This window comes from Bombus terrestris, chromosome 2, assembly GCF_910591885.1.
Source record: "Bombus terrestris chromosome 2, iyBomTerr1.2, whole genome shotgun sequence".
NCBI lineage: Eukaryota > Metazoa > Arthropoda > Insecta > Hymenoptera > Apidae > Bombus > Bombus terrestris.
Genome location: NC_063270.1, coordinates 8,724,583 through 8,744,079, shown reverse-complemented (window position 1 = coordinate 8,744,079; position 19,497 = coordinate 8,724,583). Strand labels below are relative to the sequence as shown.

General features: G+C 40.3%; 2 long non-coding RNA genes across 4 annotated transcripts in view; one reads left to right on the top strand and one right to left on the bottom strand.

Moving 5' to 3' along the window:
* The window catches only part of LOC110120135, a 29,406-nt gene extending 23,570 nt beyond the window's left edge, over positions 1–5,836 (top strand). For all 3 annotated transcript variants that reach the window (XR_007227721.1, XR_002308759.2, XR_007227720.1), the window contains one exon: positions 58–5,836. This is a non-coding gene — a long non-coding RNA (uncharacterized LOC110120135). The remainder of the gene's footprint in view (positions 1–57) is intronic.
* LOC125387168 lies at positions 5,618–19,432 on the bottom strand. Its single transcript, XR_007227719.1, has 2 exons — positions 6,485–19,432; positions 5,618–6,411 (listed from the first exon to the last, which is right to left on the bottom strand). It is a non-coding gene; the product is annotated as an uncharacterized LOC125387168 (long non-coding RNA).
* Positions 19,433–19,497: the final 65 nt, after the last annotated feature.

Below are 19,497 nucleotides of genomic sequence, written 5' to 3'. Positions count from 1 at the left end.
CGAATTTTATCACGCGTTTTTCTCTTTACGAGAAATTCCGATATTCTTGTTTTCCAGACACCTACGTTTGGCAACGAGAACGGCCACGTTCAAAGAAAAAATTCGCAGGGAAGTACGAAGGACGTCGGGATTAAGCAAACTCGGCTTTGTTACCGGAGACAATGGACGGTTCGCTTCTCGCGATACATTAAAAAACGATCTGCCGATGGCGCTTTTATATCTGGCGCGTTCGCTTTAACACCGCGTTAACCCGGCTAATAGGTAGTCGCTTGCATTTCGGTGCTCTTCGGCTCGTCCTATCTCGCCAAAGTCCAATTTGGTCCTGATAACTAAACTGTGCTCGCGTTCCGCCAATACGCAGCGAGACGGAAATCGTATTTCGATCGAACCGCCGGTCTAGGCTGCCCGTTGGGAAGAAGGCAAAGCCGGGGTAAAGAGAAAGAGAGAGAGGGAGAGAGAGAGAAAGCTATAAAAGAAAAAGAAAGAACGAGAAAGTGATCGAAGAGGACTCTATAAAAATGGCCCGGCGAACGCCATCGAGCTAGTGGAAATCCATAGGTAGATATTCTACCCCTTCGATATGGCACACACAACTTGGACAGACACAATCGCCTTCCAACTATCGGTGTGTGTACGTGTTTTACGATGGAACAGGAGGCGGTGCACGCGCGCACACGTTCACGCGCAAAAACGTGTACACACAGAATCGCCGCACCCTTTGTGCTAAAATTAGAAGTGACGAAGCGTATACATACTCACTTCGCTGGCTTCGAGCTTTTATTCACTGGCGTTTAGACATAACGTGTTGCAGGGCTTTCAATGGCATCGACGGAGGTGATCAAACCGCTAGTTAGAAGAAGAGAGTGGTATTCGTGCATGGGGATTTCGAGATGACAGAGAGAAAGAGAGAGACGAAGGAACACATAGTTAGATCGAATCGATGATATGGAAAGGGGTAGAGGATAGATGGTGATAAAAGCAAAAAGAGGGAGGAGATAGTTTCATAGGGATACGGAGGATCTTTGATGGGGAGGGATGCAAGCGATAATGGCGGATAGATAAACCGGGTTAAGGGGAAAAGGATGGACGAGAAACGCGAAAGCAAATACGCCCCGGTCTAATCTCTGGGAAACGTTCGAGTGGGCGGAAATTTGCGTTTACGCGCGTGCAGGTGGATAGAGAGAGGTAGGACGAAATTTTTCGCACACGAGAATCGCGTAAACATTATCGGCGAATAGAAATTTAAATTGCAACGTTATATCGCGATAAACTTCCATAAATAACGATAAATTTGAAGGTTCGAAACGCGCACGGGTATACAAAAATTCGTTTTCTCTGGCAATCCAGTGTGAAACGAGCTCGGCTTTGACTTTGTTCCAACGAGTTGCGCGTTATGCTTCCTCGATGGCTGATAAAGGGTGGCTGATAGAAAATTGCAAGATTTTGCGCCTGACGTTCAGCTGTTCGTGTTCGCGGTTCAACGAGAAATTGCATTGGGAATTTCGCCTGAGAAGGAAATTTCAGATACAACGTGCAACGTGAATCCTTGCAGTCTACCCCATTTCCTTTTCTTCCATCCACAATTTCTGTATCGTGTCGTTCCTCGCGTTCGTACGAAGCTGCATCACTGGATGAATTTCAACGCGTTTGGACGTTATCCATTTATCTTCTTCGTCTTATAATGGATTTGACGGAACATCTTTCCTTCCATGAGAGTCAATGTATTTAGAATTTGTATTCAGGCGGCATTCGTTTCAGCAAGGCGTAAGAAAGAAAACGCGCGTTGCTTTTAGCATTTAGTATTTGCAGAAGTCGTAAGAAAATTTGATCGCGTTGCGTTTATCATACGTCGCTCGATAATTTCGTTAGAATTATCCGGACTATTTTGCCCGATAATTTACTAGCTAATAACATTGGCGAATTGACAAGCGACGAGCCGTAGATTATGGATGACCGTTGCGTAAGCAGCTTTTACAATTTTACAATTTGACACGGAACAGGAAAATCAGTTATCCGATAATTTATAAAATTCGCTTCTAGAACTTGCCTTATTACCCGAACGTACGTTACGTAAGAGAATAATTATTGTTACCTAAGAGAATTTACTAGCAATGATTCGTCAAATTTCGCTAATAACATTAGCTTAAAAATAGAAACGTTTACATTCCGAAGAACATACATCTTTGCCGATCGATTATCGATTAAAATGGAAATTCCTTCCGTTCTGATACACTCGATCGTTGCAACCGTTTTCCTTTTTTTTTTTTTACGTAATTTCTTCTTTAAACGGCTCGCGTACTTTATTGCCACGTACATCGTGGAAAGAATTACGCGATATCCGAAAGAACTGTGTAATTTTCTATTTTTATCGATTTTCCTTGGTACACAAAGTAACAAATCTATGTAACCTACTTTACTTGTTCGCGGCCATTAATGCACTGACATTTACCAGCGTACAATCAAGATAATCCGATATTTAATGAAACTTTCTTTCGATATTCTACGTATCGTCGGTTCGTTGGAACAACGACACAACCAACGAAACTAGATCGTTTAGCAGATCGCTTTCAAATACTTTGCGATAGAAAATTATTCTACAATTATATTTCCACGATTGTGGATTTGTTTGAAGTGCAGAAATAGCCTGGTGGATTACAGCCGAATTGTTCGAATGATTAACGAAGCAATTGAAACCGGTGTTTAAACGGTAATCAAGAACGAAGCGGAGAATTTCTTCGAAATTTAACTGGTTATAACCGGGCGACACGAAGTTAACAATTCGCAGTGCCTACCCGCTCTCGTTAATTATTCCGCGTTTCTACATTCGTCTTACTAATTAGTAATTAGCCTCTCTTGCCAAGGATTTTCGCGTTGATGGAATCTGTCGCGCTTACCGGAAAACTTGCACGTGTCTTTCCAATTAACATTATCTGTCGCATCTGGAAACAATCGCGCCGCTTATGTCCATATTCGTTTTAAATTTCCCAACGGTGGACGACACAATTTCCAGCAGACGTTCGAGCGACGAATCGGGAACGAAGGAAATTTTTAAGGTAAGAAAGGGGATGATGGCATACGTAAAAATAGAAGAACGAGCGCTGCTATCGATTGCACGTTTATGGACGCTATTATCGTCGAATTTATTATTTATAACGATGGTTCGCTTCTTATCAGAAACGCTCGTGCTCTCTCCATCTTCGATTTTACGCTCCGCAAACGATTGTTTATCGTGTTTGTAATTTATCTTCTTGCAAGTTTATTAGGCTTTTTGAAATATTTAGAAAATACCTGTTTACTTTACCATTTTCGATGAAGTCGATCAGAGCGAACTGGTAGCACCGGAGCCGCTCATAATTTCCTAAATATATAATTTTGTTTTTCGATATAAAACGTAGAAACTATTATTGCGCTCTTCCATTTCTTCGTAGAACGTGAAAAATATACTTCCCTCGTAAATATCCCATTTTTACGGATCTTTTGCCAATTGTAAAAACACACGGCGGTTCTTTTTGTCATAACGCGTAACCGTAATCGAAGCAAGTGTTTCGCCAATTTTTTGTAAATCGAACGTAGTTGCGAAAGAGTATCGGGATTAACGTATTGAATCTGCTCATCGACGTGAAAGACGAAAATTTCGTCGTTAGTATGCGTACGCGTTCGTAGGCGATGCAATTACCCGCATACTGGCTGATTCAAAAATATTGCGTGCGTGAATAGCTTTGTATAGGGAGAAATGCCTGTAATTAACGATCATCGTCCCAGGAAGTTATCAATGGGGCAAATTTGACGCTGTAATCGATTATTTGTAAGTAAAATTTTCCTGGTAAACCGAAATCCATCGGAAAACAAGTATTCGCATCCTATAGAACGATTGCAATTTTTCTACTTTAATTTATAATTTAAGGACAAATAATATTTTTTATATATATACATTTATTGGAAAGCAAAATTTCAGCAAACTTTGCTGTATTTTGTATTTCACGTTACGAGGTACGTACGATCCGATTGGTCGAAACCCGCTGCTTGGAAAATAGATGTCTTCGTGAAAAGATTTCTAGATACGTGAAAAATTATTTTATTATTTTCGTCGATGTTGCTTTGCTTCTGTCTATGTAACATATAAATTATTACGCGATTCGTATCATATCACAATTCATATCATACGTGTACATCGTAGAAAGTAGAATATGGCAGGGACGATAATTATATTTCAATCTTATCCCACTGAATGCCGCCTGGTTTAACGTTACCGTTTTGATATAAATAAAATTACATTCATTAGCGCAACAGTAACGATATCAGTTTCCAAATTTGAAAAGCCCGCCAGAAAACCTGCGTTTCGCGTTATCCATATAGCGACAGTTGCCGTATCGCGGCAGTTATGAAACGAGAATAAAAAGAAGTATTTATTTTAACGCAGAGGAGATTTCATTTGTTCGAAGGTTGAGTTTAAAATTCGGATTTAAACGATAACATCCATTAACTATGCCTAAGAATTTTTATCTTTCGATTTTACTCTTGTTACGATAAACAAAAGTATTCTTCGAAATATTTTACAGCAACGCTTCAAGATCCGCACTTAACGCTTTCGTTTTTCAAGTAAAACGATGGAAACGCGGTATTGTTAGAACAGGCAAAGGGTAAATAAGTTTATGTTGAAGCAATAAGAATGGAGAAAAATGAATAGCATAAAATGAACTTAGTTATGCACTCTTGGAAATAAACGTCGCTCCGATATGCAATATATGTGATAGGAAGATCATCACTGGCCATTTCAACCTATATTTTCGATATTTAAGATACGCGATTGAACAACGCGTGTACATATTTTCAAATTTCGCTGCTACGCGTATGCTTAGATCGCTCTGTTGTTAGTTGGTACGTGTACCTACGGTAGGTCGCGCTGCAGCATAGCGCAAGTTGGCGAATTCGTTGGTACATACGTAGGTTGCGTCCGGAGAATATTTCAACAGAGTCATATATGTGCGTACATAGTTGCAAAGAATATAGAAACGTTTGTCGTATTATCGTATCTTTATATTTTGTACGATTACGCGGATGATATAACGCTTCGCCGAGTCAATAATCGTATAATCCTAAAGTTAATTTCTTTCGCTTTGTATCTTCTTATAACTTTATCGTTAACCTATTTATCGAATTATGTCAATTTTTATTCACGTTTATCAAATAGATAATTATCGATGTTTTAGGTGTGAATAATTTAGATGTAATTTTAGCAGTAGTTTTTATCGATTTTGTCTACGTGTTAACGTGCGCCGATAAAACCTAGTCTTAGTTCAACGGCTTGTTACAAGATGGCAGTATCGAATTTGCTCGACCGTGCGATATTGATTTTTAATACTTTGATTTTAACGCTGAAAGAGACGGCGTAAGAACGACAAATGTAAATTGCATTCGTATTCTAGTTGTAAGAATGCGTTATTACGGTTAATACACCTAAATACTTGTCCTTAATTTTCAAGTCATTCAATAAACTTTGCCGTCACGTTATTTAACGATATTAAAGCAAAGCACACGGTGAAACGTCGGGATTGGAATTTCATTTCGGTAGGTTGAGGTGGTTCAGGCGTTGAGATCAAAGAATGAATTCGATCGATCGAACTTCAATAAGACATTTTATTTCTCTCGTTTAACACAACTGTGTGACGCACGTGTTGTTGTTCCTGCTGTTATTGTTGTTGTCGTTTTTTATGTACAGAAAAATCAGCTCGATATACAAAGGATGTCTGCGACGCGACACGGTGAAAATAAAATCGTAGAAAAACGTTACACGCTACACGATTCGGAGGAATTGCGAGGACGTGGTGTGTGTCGTCTGTCCTAAAAAACGGGCGACAGAATGAACAAACGTTTCGTGTTTTCGCCACGCGCGCCACGCACGTCTAACGCCTAAGCGTGCGCGCGCGGCGTCCTACTATCGAATTATTTCGCCGCAGCGCAGTTTATTAATTCGCGACGATCGATATTACAATTAGTCCTTCAAAGTGAATGCTCAAAGGCAATGCTCCCGCTTCGATTATGCATAAAGTAATCCAATAACTTGGTTGCAATTTAATGGCGCACGTTCCACCTGATGTCCTACATACAAAGTATTATAAATAAGATCGTCCTTGCAACGCAATCGCACGACGCGTTCTATTCGTACGATGTATAAGCTACACGCGCTCTTACGGAATTCATCGTACAGCCAAAGCATCGGAAAAAATGACGCGCTACGTTCAACGATCCGAGGCAGGCTTACGGAATCGTGTTTGCAGATAATCGACCGAGAATGGGTCGATCACAGCGACGATCGTTTCGTTTTAACGATTCCCCTCTCGTTTCTTTCCATCTTTCTCGACCATTCGGATCTCGTCGCTTGGTTAGGTATCACGCGTAATTTACGTAACTCTAGGAAGAAGGATATATATATATATAGTATATATAGTATATCTCGTTCTGTCGCTCGTTATAAAATACATACAGAATACGCTCTTCGATAACGACAAACACGAATTACATCGTCTGCGCTGATTTTAGACGTATTTACAACGAAAGTAATCGCACACGCGACATTCACGCTTTCGTGACCGCTAGCGACTTTTGCCAAGAGAATCACTGATCGTGAACCCATCGTCATCCGATACGTTGGCGTAAAAACGAGCGCGCGTTATCGCGTATTTTCCTAGTTGAATGAAGATGGAGACACCGTAATTTTGTTCGTTTTGCGTAACGAACTACGCTACCACGAGAATTTAAATCGACGTGTACGCGTCAACGTGATTATTCCGACGATCGTTCGACGATGCGTTAAGCAGCAGCGATAACTGTGATTTAAACGAAACGTTATATTCGGCATTTAGCGCGATAAATTCATATTCTGAGTAAAATATATTCTCATCGAATCGTCTATGGAGAAGAAAAGACACGATTAAGCGACAATCTCTGTATTTCCTCTCGATCAAAGTTATTTTCGCGACCAGCTAGTTAAATCGACGTAACGCGGTCGAACGGTCGCTTAACTAGAAATTCATGGGAAATTGCCACTGGCGAAATTTCGCGTCCGTAGGCGAGCGGTCACGCAAGTGTTAATATTATAGGCGATGCGATATTAGGAGACTTCACTTCCCTTGGCGGCAGTTCGTGCTATATACACATGCTTTAAAGTTACGAGCTATACATCTGGACGCAGAATCCTCGTACCACAGGTTCGTGTACCAGCAACCCTTTTTCCTAGCTATACAAAATAATTATCGGCCGTCGCTCGTTCCCAAAGCGTCTCGAATTTATCCTACGATCGATATGTTCGAATGGGAATTTCAAGCATAGAAAACGTAGTATACTTTGTAACGATAATTCCGTCGCTAAGGTCCACGTTTCGCGTATTCGTTGATCACATTGACCGCCACGGTGGTCGTTGGTGACCGGAGCTCTCCAACTTCTTACAATAGTAAAAATTGAACGAAAATTGACAGTTAGGGCATTTCGAATATAACCGATAAATAGAAGATACTTTGAAATGAAAAGTGCCCCGTTGAACGATTAAACATTTTTACTCGAGCACCAATAAAAAAAAAAAAAAAAAAAAAAAGAAAGAGAACAAATTTCGCATCTAACGGTGTACCGTGTTAAAAGACTGCGGCGTCCTCAGCGAAACACGCGATTTCGGCGTGGCGGTCAAAGTGTTTACAGCTTCGTGCTTCTATTTTCTTGATCTTAGATCCGAAAGCTGTATTTCTTTTTCCCCATTGAACCGCATACGATATAATCAGGTTTGTGGTAGTTGATACAAAGTGGAATAAATTCGAAAGCATTGGGAAACAAGCTGCGCAACGATGAAACGTGGCAACAGAATCGGATACTCATTTTTTATACGGCCTGCGGTCGATCGTTGACAATTTACAGGCAACTGCGCGACGAAATAATATTTCAGCAAAGCATGGACGCCTGTCGATATCCGACTATCCGACGAGCTACCCTCGCAAACGATATTGACTGCCTTCGTCATTGTACGGTGGAAATGAGTCTAGCGCAAAATATATCATATGTATGTATATATGTATACATATATTTTATCATCGATAATTGTGTTCGAGGCGCACAGCCGCGCCCCGACGCCATCGGGCCGTCGCGTCGTGGCCCGGCCGTAATTAAATCGTGTACAGATTATAGAATAAAAGCTTTCGTAAAGAATACGGTAAATATTCATCGAATAAACTTGTGTAAAATTTGAATACAAATTAGGAGTACGCGGGCCGAACGTTTCGTGCGCAGGATCGATCGTTGCGAAGTTGCTGATTAGAATCTTCCGTTTCAACGACCACGAATCAACGAGCCTCGTTTTACGAATAGAAACGGCGATGGGGATTACTTTAATTCGGAAAGAAGCGTACCATCGACGATACACGGCAGCTCGAATGGTTTAACGTAGAACTTTTAATCCATCGGTTAGTAATTTTCTATCTGAAATTTTTATACGACCCTTCAGATTTTCATCAATTTTCTATGTAATATCGTTCGTAAAAAGAACGAATTCGATTTTTAATTGTTGCATTTGTAACTTCCATTCGAGGATTACGGTCGGCGGTAGAAAATTTATACGAAACGAGATTATTACGGAGTAAATAACTCGATCGATAAAACGAACGTTTCACGGAATAAAATTTTCGCAGAACGAGCGCGAACAAGGCGCGGCGAATCGATCCTGCGCGCCTCTCGATCGGCTTATTTTCTATCTTTTCCCCTTTCTATTTAATACGTATCGTTAATCGTTAATCGTTAACGGTATCCTTAAATTCTTCGTATTATTGTATATATTTAGTTCGGAAGATAATACGGATGTTTATTTTATCGCTGCACGTACGTATTCGGATATTTGCTCCTGTTTTGTCGCGTTTACGTCCCGCCGTCGTTCCTTCTCGTCCTGTTCGGGCGGAAAAAACGGAGCTGACAGGACGTTTCCGATATACCTACATATACATATATATATATATTTCTTTTTCATTCCTTGCTTCGTCTCAACTTTATACTCGAACGTCGATTCGCGTAGCACAAAATATCTCGAGTCGAAAATTCGAAATTGCAGCTTCTGCGCCACAGAAACATTTCATCTTACGAACCTCTCTGCCTTGCGAATTTTAACCATCTTATCTCGGGTTTTAGCTTACCTTAATTCGTACAAGGAAATAGAATCGTGCGAAAATTCTCGCCAATCATCGACGGATACGTTACCCGTTGACGAACGTAGAGAATTTTGATCTTTCTGTGGAAAGTTCAACGGAAGCGAAAGAACGTGTGAAAATCACGTAGATCGTAAAAAGAGGAAAGAATCGCTAAGCGGTAACCTCGTAGTATTACCGGCGTTATCGAAGCATTAAATTATCTGCACACTGGTTTTTTTAATATTTATTTCTTTATTTTACATTGTCATGCGATTTCCGCGTAAACTTATAAATGGATATTATTGTGCCATGCGAACGCGATCCTCATCGAATGTCCTGACTCAGCCCACGTGTTATTTTCATTTCCTTGGTACAGCTTAATCCTAAAACACGACGAGTCGTGATTCGTTCGCACCGCATCGAACGTCGCAATTTCGTTACATCTTCTCTATATTTTCTTTTCTCCTTCTCATCGTATCTTCTTCCCTTCTATTTTTCCTTTTTTTTTTTTCTTCTTTTTTTAACATCGTAATAATCGTAATATATTTTCTAGGTAAGGATTCTCTTAAGCGCATGTACAGAGATAAAACTTTCCTCTACGTTTTGAGCATACCGCGCGGCTTCATTTTTTATTATTTTTTTTTTCTTATCTCTTATTTTATCAATATTTTACTTTATTTATTTTTATCGCGTATCCCCTTGGATTTCCCATTTTCTTTTTTTTCTCTATTCGCGCAGACTGCACGCTGCCTGAACGAGCGATATTTCATTTAATAGGTATCGTAGTAATATCTAAAACCACGTTTAAACGCCTATGTGTGTGAATCGATTCAACGGCTAGTCTACGAGAGAGCTGAACAGCGTTTCAAATAACAAATACCGCGTTATCCTGCGGAAAACTTCGGTTGCGTTTCGATCCCGTTTCGCGTCACATCCGTGAAACAGGCTGAATCGGTACAAAAGTGAGAGAAATCCGCGGGGAAACGAGTAGCAGCGAAATCGTTGCTGCGATTATCTATATTTATCTTTGGCGAGACGTCGCAACGGTTAGAAAATAAAGAAAGAAAGAAAAAAAAAAAGGAAAGAAAAACAGATTTCGACGCGATTCCCGCGATCGAACGAAACGTAGCTTTCCACCGGTTTAGTAATTATTATTTGACCTACCATTTCACTCGGTTTCGCATCGCGATTGCGGCCTTTTCTCACCTATGCTCCACGCGTGTATTCTTGTACGTACAGATGTATATAATTTATATATATATATATATAATGGTCGATAGATGCACCAGATGCTATTTCCCCTATTTCTTTGTTTTGTCTTCTCTTAAGTTCTCGAATCGTAACGATTAGTCGTCATTGTGCGTCGTTTCGAATGACATGACAATGATCGGTATGTGGATAAATCGCGCAAACTCGGATCGAATAGGGTAACGAGCGCTCTCGCGTTGCCTTCTATATTTTTCCTCGCTCTCGTTCTCCTTTCGTTTTATTTATCCGCGCGAGTTTACATTGGCGCGCGAGCGTGTTCCTGTAAAGAGAAAAAGAAGGTGGACGAAGCTGGTTCTGGAAGGGTAAGAGAAAAAGAGAGAGAGAGAGAGAGAGAGACGGGCGTAAAAACGAGGGAAAAGGGCGCGATTCTCTTCTCGTCTATTCGAAAACGACGATCTCGATTTATGCTTACGACCAGCTTCGTTCACCTTCTTCGCCCCCTTTTTCGTTTTACGGCCTAACGAATCGGCGATCGAAATGCCAGAGAAACAGATCCTCCGCTCCGGTTCTCGTTAAACGTCGAGCGGCTGAGTTCCTTCGATTTCGTCGCATTCCCGCGATATGCCTATTTCGTAATAATAATGTACATATACATACGTGGTATTCGTATAAATGTAAACAAACGTGTCCTGCCGGGGACTGGCTGGCTTATCCGTAACGGGCAGCGACGATCGCGACGAACGTTCGACGATCGATCGAACGAAACGGCCGCGGCGGAACGTTCCAACTGCGAAATTAAAAATAATCCCAGCGAGTCGATGGCCGAAGATACGCGGTCGACGTCACGGTAACACCGATCATAGAAAGTTCGCGTTAATTAACGTGTCTCGCGATATTTCTCCGTTTTGCGATCGAGAGACGACGAAGAACGATACAAAATCAATGTCCCCGTCGTACACCGGGGCGAGTACGTTGCAGAGAAATAGGAACAGAGACGAATATGGGAACAGACTACTTGGTTGCCCGTGTAACCTAATTCAATTCCTTTGTATTTAGTTCGTTATAATATATATATATATATAATAAATTCCCTTAAAAGTATTACAATTCTTTTTTCTATCAACGCTTCGCGCTATCAACCGTGTTTGATATATGTATAGTTCAACGTTACGAGTTTCATCGAGCGTTCCGTAGCGTTCCGTAACGTTCCGTAACGTTCCGTAACGTTCCGTACGCGAAGCCGGATATCTTTTACGTTTCTCCCTTTTACACGGTATCCTGTATAATTTTTCATTCTCGCTAAGTGTATGCACGCGTGTGTATGTATGCGTGTATGTAACGTACGTATATCGTTCTTAGTTAACTATACGTCGTTCATAGAGTTCGTATTTATATAACGTTGTCTCCTAAGCACACGCCTATTTATATATTTATACGTGATGAATATACATGGATCTATTCATACGCGCTCGCGTCTATATTTATACGTTTATGTATATTCGCGGGGCCGAAGCATGCGTATATGTATATGCATGTTTGTTATTAATACGATGCGCTTTACAATAACTCTTTCTTCTTTCTTTTTTCTTTTGTATTTGCGTCCGCTTTGAAACGAAATCGCTTAAACGTGTAACAAGTACTTTAACGACCACGCGCTCTGATTCTTGCACGCTGATCGCCACGCCATCCGAGATCCAAACGCATCCACGTCTTCCCGAGGCTAACCGAAAGCAGCGCAGCGAAGCACAGGAAACAGAAAAATCGTGAAAAGAAAAAACTTTGGTCAAAATCCGTAATGAGAATTTTTCTAGCCTTTGAAAGCGATGAAAAAATTGATCGTACATTGGCGAAAGTCGTTCGCCACTTTTCGCCGAGTTTGCAATTCTTCTCCCACTTCGTAGAATTTGCGAATCGTTAAAAATAGCGATTTTTAGCAATCGTCGCAACGACAAGTACGATCGATCGATAGAAAGGAATATTATAATTTGGAAACGAGCCAATCTTTGTCACTGCTTCCAATCACCGCTCTTAATCTCAAAGTCGATTTTATCGTTAGAAAGACATCGCGGGAATATACGTAGAATGACAGATTTCAAAGAAAATATTTCGGAACATCTGACACTTTGAAAGATACGAAAATCTCGTTAAGAACGTTTTCAGAAGTAAATACGAGAATAGCTTTCAACCGTATGACGTTGAAATAATGCTTTAGTCGCTGAACGACGTAAAGGAAAATTAACAAGGATGGAATTATCGTGTTCTTGCCGTTTCGTCTTCGCTCGCTCTTTCACCTATCACCGAATTACTGGTAGGAACTAGAACGAAGGTTTCCTCGATTGTCGACGGCGTTCCAAGCACGTGCAGCGACGAAAGGTTCACGCTCTGCATCTTCGGTATCGGCTCGAAATTGGCTGCAACCCGGTAAATTAGACGACGATTGGCAATTTCCACGTTAAGCCTCGCTGTTTCCGCTATCAGGCCCGCCTTCGTTCGTCGAGCATACCTGTTCGTAATTGACAACGTTTAGCCACGAACGAAGACGCGTTAGATTCTGCCACGTAACGCGAAACCATTGTTCTCGCGATCTGTACCGCTCGTTCGTCTCGTCGTTTTAAATTTAACCGTAGAAAAATGGAGTAGTTTGTCGAATCTAGCGAGAAATCAAACGTTCTGCTTATCCCATTTACGATATTACCTTTCGTTAACCGAAGTAACGTAAAGAATCAACGCGTCGGTTTACTAATGGTCAATTTCTCTAAGAAAAGGATAACAGCAAACTATCAAATGGCCTACGATATTATGCTCGTGCTTGGAATTCCTTTTTTATACTTATAGCTTGTTTTTACAAATAATTCAATCTCGACCAAAGTACTCGTAAAACATTTACGATCGCCAGCGTGGTGCAACGTCTCCCTCTGACCCTACAATTTTGATGATCCTGTTTAAAACGGTGCGAACGGCCGCTTCAGTTTTACCAACGAGTCCGTAGATCGGTGATCTTAGAAAGTTAAAGATGGAGAAACGGACAGAATGCGTAGAATATATAAAAATATATGAAATATCCAAAGTAGGGTACTCGTTATAATTTGTACGAGATAAAACGAATTTCTATTTCACTTGCGTTTCTTTGCTCGTGTCCGTAAAAGTATGTCCATTGATCGGCGTAGAAAAAATGTAGAAAAAACAGAAGTGGAGAGCTTGCGTAACGAACAGATGGGACGTGTTTTAAACGCGGTTTCATTCGACGGGAGGACAGAAAGTGCACGGTAGACGCGGATGATTTTGATCAGCCGGCCAGCCGACTGGAAATACGGTTGGCTGCGCGCACCGGTCAGACTATCGAATTCATTCGTTAATCATAGTTGAATTATGGCTTGAATGGGTCTAAATCGGATCAAACGGTGCCATTTCGCATTATGTTTTCCGGGCCAAACGACTCGACGTATCGGAATAGCGCGAACCAAATACGTTTCATACGTGTTCGAAGACTCGTGACGGTCGAACGGGAATCCGCAAAATGGAACAAACAAATCGAACGGCCTCGAACGGTAGAACAAAAGGAAGCACTGGGGGGGGGGGGGCTGGTTCGTTAGAGTGAAACGAAATCGGCGCGATCGAAGTCGCCTAACACTTCCATTTCATCGACGAGTCGTTGCCGTGATTTTTATTCCGACCGGCTGACTTTTCTCAAATTATCGACGAGCGATCGGTAACAACCGATGCGCGTGTCGTTCCTATGATTTCGAAGCGTACGATGCCACGAAACGTGTGATTCGATTTAATGGCTGCGAAAGAAATCGTAAAAAAATACCTCGTTTGCTCGACGATTCGTCTCGATAATTCGATCCACGAATTATTTACGCGAGAACGATCCGACAGCCTGAACGCGGCGATCGCCAATTCTCTTACGCTTCTAACTACGTATGTGCGTGATTCTCGACAAGACGAGATAGACTCACGGAGACGTTGCGAAGATCGGGTTAAGCTTTTAGAGACGCGGACCGATCGGATGGCGCAGCTACCGACGCAACGTTCATCTCAAGGGGTTTCGCGTTCGGCTACGATTTAATAATCAATTCTTATCACAGAAGTTATTTACACGATACAAGTTTCGATCGATCCGATCTACAGCGAGATCGATGCTCGATCAAACGAATCGACTACTCGTTCGCGTTCCCTTTTTTTCTTCGAAGCACAGACAAGAAATCTAGCCGTCCTATCGGAAAGAGACTCGAGAAAATTGCGCGTTTTTTGCCCGTTGTCCTAGCAGACGTCTACTCTGCTTCTTTTAGCGTACAGATCCTACGGCAGAGAGATTTTGCTCTCTTTTCACGCGACGATATATGCTACGTTCGACTCGAAGAAGAGTTATCGTTGGCCAAGCTTCGAGCGATATTTCGATTCGTCGATCGGCGAAACGTGAAAAATCGTTCGAGTACACGCACGTACGTAATCAACGATCGAGTTGCGATTTTTCGGAAAATTTACCTATAATATTATTCGTTCCACGAATGTCACTTATTTTTTCCATTTTTTTTTCTAGTTTAATGCAAGAGCAAAGTATTCGCGACAACGCAAAGGCGCATTTTGTTTTAAATTGTTCTTCTCTTCTCTGAACGCCTAACGATGTCGGTGTTTTTTTTTTTTAACGCGATAACAAATTCCTTGAAATGTCCTTTCTCGCTTAAACTATAATATTTACGCAACTAAATTTGGCATTTTCGTTCGTCGCGATTCGATCGACGGAAAACGAAACGAGAAAGCTTGTCGCCGTTTATCGTCTTTCATTTCGCGTAATCATGTTTCCCTTTCCTTGTTACGATAATGCTGTTGGGTAATAGTAGTAACGATGATGGCGATGATGACGATGATATATAATAATAATAATGATGATCTTGACGATAAGAAGAAACATGATAAAATAATAACAACAATAATAATAACAATAATAATAACGTTCCATAGAGTTAGTAGCGTTAATAGTATCGTAAGTTAGTGATAATAGTGGTAATAGTAGTAGTAGTTGTAATGACGACATTAACGATGACGTTTCTTTGGCAAAAGATGATAACGCTTTCGCATACCGATCAAACTATTACCGAATGCGAATATCGTTCATTCTTATTCGTTACACGGACTTTATATTCGTCCTTTTATTTTCTACAACTCGATACACGCGATCGTTTATCCATCGAGACGAAATGTAACGCGTGTTCGATCCCTTAAATGATATTACAAGTACCGTGGGAAATTTCTTAGCTGATACTAGCTAGGCTGACTTAACGAGCATTCGTGTTAAAAATGCCTCTTCTACGCCGTGTTCGTTCTTCTTTAATATAAAATCTTTCTGTTAAATACGATTAGGATAAATTGTCCACTAGATTTTACGATGCCAGCACCGCGTTTTTCCTCGATGCCGATTATTTCTCCTCTATCCTCTACCTTAATATTTTCACGTGGTCTGCGTTTCTTTTATATTTGCAACCGTTTGCTGCCGATGCTCCGATCGAGTTCGCTTTCGAAACAAACTTTCCGAGCGCCGATCGACGATCTCGATGCAAATCGTTGGAATAACGAGCGATCGTTGCCAATTTCAAAACGATTTCAGACCGATATCGCGGCTATTCGCGTATATGTGTACTTGTTTGAAGCAAACGAAACTACGAATTAGAAAATTACACCAGGTCGTAGATCGGAGCACGTTTATCGATCGAAACATTCCCCTGGAATCGGTAAAATCGTCGTTCAAATCCTCTCCTGTTCGATTCGATTTGTGTTTGCTTTTTATTAAACGTTCAATACGTATTTTCGTTGTTCTCGAAACTGTCTTCCAGTCTCTCGTCACACGTTTCTAGACATTTTGATTTTCCAGAAAAAAAAAAAAAAGAGGAAGAAACTATCACAATTTCTTTCGCTTCGTCTTATAAATATAAATCGCGCGCGCGTTTTACTTCGCGCGAAATGATTGTCGGTGACTACGAACAGCTTCGACGGGTAGAAATTATTCGAGATGATATTTTGGAAAATTTTGCTCTTTCCCTCGTATGACGATACGTAGCTTCCTTTTGCTGTCTCATTTCTCTTTCGTTTACAACGATCGAACTAGGAGTCGATTTTTCGAACGCATCTTTCTAAAGAAGATTGCCAACGATCCGTTTTATACGTTTTATTAAATTTATCGCGAGATAACTTTTACGTGATACTGTATTCGCATCTTGGAAGTTTCTTGCTTTTCATTGTTTTTCATTTCTTTAATTACATGGCGTTTTATATTAAATTTTAGATTAAATTCTTACTTATATTTATCCTTACGATTACTATTACTGACACTGTTCGAGATGCCTATTTACGTCGCATTGAGTCCCACGCCACGCAACCATGTTTCTATGTACAGAATTATTTGAGTATTTCATCAGAACACCTCGAAGTTTATTCAGTATTATTATGTTTTCTTTTTCTTCGCGTCGTTTCAACGATTAATCGATACTCTTTCATTCCGTACAGCCTCGCTACTGGAAAAATAGAGTGGGCTTCGATAGTTTTAAGCAAAGGACTTGGCGGTTTCTTTGTGCGATACGAAGATCAATGACTGTACTTCTGCATTCTGTCGTTTTATTTCTCAACCTCTGATCGATCGATCTTCTTTTCCCGTCTAACGTAATCGACGCGGTTGCGGAAAACGATTCTGTATTTACGATTATTATTATTTCTTGCGTATGTTTCGTGTGAATATTGTTAACTTTACATTCGTTGTACGATACGAGGAGTGCAACTGCCATACCTCCTAATCTTTTCTTATCGCCTTTTCCATTAATCTGTCCAATCTTATACGCGATATCCTCCTAAAACATTCGAATTCTCCTTGAAAAGTGACAAAATTAGTCGTAACCTAATATGTTTCTCGATATCAGTTTCACGGTCCTAATTTAATTCTCCTGTGAAGATTACTTACGACGAGATTGGTAATTAGAATTCTAACGATAAGATGGGTAATTATAATTACCCATTGAGTAAAAAGGGATTAACACGATTAACGCGATATTCCTGTTCCGTGCAGATACGCGCCGAATCTCGTCAGAATATTAAACGTATCCGTTTACAACGTGTTACGTTTTATTATGTATTAAATATTAAATATTAATTAAATATTAAATACACGAACGCGTGGCTAAAATGTAGAAACTTTGCATAGTAGAAATATCATCGAGATATACATAGATATATCGTCCATCTTCCTTCGTTAATTCCGTTTTAATAATATGTAAAAGGGCTGAAATATATCGCAAGACCACGTAATTTATGTTAATTTGAAAATTCGCTCGAGTATGAAGCGATTAACATGTCTGGTATCAATGTGCGTTATCGGTGTGCTAGAAATACGGCACAAATGCTATTCGTACGTTCAGTTAGGTGTTGCAGCGATTTTAAAGTCTCGTTCATCAAATTGGCGAAGATGCTTGAATTCGAGTACGTGTCTTCCAGTTGGCGTTATTTAATATAACTCTTTTCCCCGCAGTTTAAGATAGTATACCTACAGTAACATACTTATAGCAGGCAACGTATTTTAAATAAATTCAATAGGTCGAGTTTCGGTCTTTGTATTGGACGATACACCGTGAAATCCAGCCATTGCTTTTAAACTGAAGTTTCCGCTATTCAATAATGAGGGATCCGCGCGTAGAAAAGCGCGTACATCCACCGCGACATTGAATTCCTACGTTTCGTCGAGCTTTCACTAGGATTACGCACCAGACCGACAAATGTCTGTTCGCACAACCCATTGTTCCGAGCCACGGTCACGAGAGACACCTAGCGCAACTTCTGCTTTGTCGCACGTTGCGGTAACGATTGACGAAATGGCTGTCCTTTTTTTCATTTTCCCCCGGATTGTACATTCGTAACGCGTTGAATTCGAGAACTTAATTAGAGATTTCGAATTCCTGGAAACACGAGTCAAAAGCTACTCATTGAGTTATAATTTAACAAGCGATAGAATCACACTTTAGTAAATACGAGAACCGATTGAATTGTCCCTTGGTTTTAGGAAATTGGAGTTAAATTAAAATTAAAAGTAAACAATAGAAACAACGAATGAAAAGCTTTCCGCTTTCGGAAGGAAAAATATTTTCCTATTAACGTGCCGAAAGTTGCGACATTAACTTCTCTGATTAAGCTACCGTAATACTTTTGACGCGAACGTTAGCTAACATGGAACGAGGTAGCTAACACGGAAAGTAATATTAGCCAACATAGGAAGAGCGTAAGCAAACAATTTGAACAAGAACGTTTCTCGAGGAACAGTTTTCGAGTGGCCAGAGTACAGTCATTGAGAACTTCCGTATGATCGGAGAACGCAAATCGATAGCAGGTTAATCGAGCGAACGATTACGCGATCAATGACGTACCTCTGTCAGATCTTAGTCATAGCTCGATGCGGAACCCTTTGTCGCGGACATATCGAAGATCTTTCAAGAATTCGGATTCGTGTCTGTACGGAAAACAGGGGCTGTCCAACTTGGCAGTTTTGTCCTCTATACTTTGCTTCCTCCACGATTTCCATCGAATTTTATCCTATTCGACCATCGTTATTCTTCATTAAGTTATTTTAGAAGGCAAATTTTTTCGTTAAGACATGATCGAATTAATCACGGCATCGATATTGAGAATTGCTACTAAACGCAATACGATGAGTAGTATCCTGTCTGATGATATTCATGTTTCTTTTTGAAAGCTCCGTTTTCTTAAAACATGTAGCAACACGTGTAGTTCATATACATATTTATAGTTCGTAACATTTACAATCTTACGCGAAATACAGCTTACGTTTCTACCTGTAAAGAGGTTGGACGCCCCTGTATCGAGTTTTCTTGGTTTTTATTTGGCAGTTATTTAAAGACCGTATCAGTTCCACGGGAGACCCTTAGTGGCGCGATAATGTTGACGATTCGATCGTAACGCCCGTACACAAAGCGATTATCATTATCATTATCATTATCATTATTACTATAATTATTGTTATTATTATTATTACTATTATTATTATTATTATTATTACTATTATTATTACTATTCATTTATTAACGTATGTACGTTATATCATTAACAATAGTATAATTATTAGTATTAT